Source organism: Oryzias latipes, chromosome 16 (genome assembly GCF_053564925.1).
Source record: "Oryzias latipes strain Hd-rR chromosome 16, Olatipes_Hd-rR_3.1".
NCBI classification, from domain to species: Eukaryota; Metazoa; Chordata; class Actinopteri; order Beloniformes; family Adrianichthyidae; genus Oryzias; species Oryzias latipes.
In genome coordinates, this window is record NC_136252.1 from 23,635,848 (window position 1) to 23,636,426 (window position 579).

Below are 579 nucleotides of genomic sequence, written 5' to 3' on the forward strand. Positions count from 1 at the left end.
GCTGTCTGTGGGCGTGGTTGGTCTTCATAGCAGAGGGTTGGCAGCCATCTGACAGATTGGTGGGTACAAGAAAGAGCAGGGAACATCGTACCAACTCCAAGTGTAACTGTCCTCTCCCTCAGCCCCGCCGGACTAGTTGTTGTCTGGATCAGACTGATGCACGTTCCAGGACCCTTACAAGAAGGACAAAAGCAGAGAGGGACTTTTGTGTGTTTGAAGTACCGCTCAGTTTAGTAGTAGGAGGCACCTACTGTCATTTCTCCAAATTAAAGTGAGCTTCACCATCTCCGTGGTTTGTCTCTAATCTCATTTATCGAGCCCACTGCCTCAGTTAATGCTGAAATATCTTCTCAAATGTTTTTCTGATTGCTGTGCAAGTCCAGCGAGTCACCAACAAATGATGCCTAAGCACCACCTTGAGGTTTGGAATGGAACTGCCTTGACGTGTATTAAGCAGAATTGAGGACTTTGATGATCCTCCCACCCTCAGGCAGAACTTTCTTTTTTCAACAACTAATGCCTCTAGTCAGTCTCAGCAGCTATTTGCAGTCAATTACACTAAAGTCCAGCTATGACAGC